The sequence below is a fragment of the Pteropus vampyrus genome, unplaced genomic scaffold, assembly GCF_000151845.1.
Source record: "Pteropus vampyrus isolate Shadow unplaced genomic scaffold, Pvam_2.0 Scaffold2137, whole genome shotgun sequence".
Taxonomy (NCBI): Eukaryota; Metazoa; Chordata; class Mammalia; order Chiroptera; family Pteropodidae; genus Pteropus; species Pteropus vampyrus.
This window is the reverse complement of record NW_011890918.1, coordinates 1-397: the sequence shown is the minus strand read 5'-3', so window position 1 is coordinate 397 and position 397 is coordinate 1. Positions and strand designations below refer to the sequence as shown.

At 57.2% G+C, this 397-nt stretch overlaps 1 pseudogene; it reads left to right on the top strand.

Annotated features, from left to right (window-relative positions):
- Window positions 1-296: 296 nt before the first annotated feature.
- On the top strand, window positions 297-397 carry LOC111734586 (annotated as a pseudogene; the record flags this gene model as incomplete).

The following is a 397-nucleotide window of genomic DNA, read 5'->3' as shown; positions in this document are numbered from 1 at the left end:
TGTTAGATCCCCCACAGGGGCAGGATCCCACCCTACTGCTTCCTGGCTGGGCGCCCTCGGCAGTTCACGTCAGCTCTGAGCCTCAGGGTTCTTGTTTGTGGCATGGAGCTAGTTAGCGTCAGGAGTGGAAGGGCCAGCACTTTGAGGGGTGCCGGTGCCCCACCCCACACGGAAGGCATCACCGTGAGCTTGGGCCATGTTTTGGCAAAGGAGGGTGGAAGCTGGAATCAGGTCTGGATATAGATCACTTGGGCTGGAAAACTTGTATCAGCAGGACCCTCAGAAAATCCCCACTAGTCTGCGGCCATGCCACCCTGAACATGCCTGATCTCGTCTGATCTCGGAAGCTAAGCAGGGTCGGGCCTGGTTAATACTTGGATGGGAGACCACCTAGGAA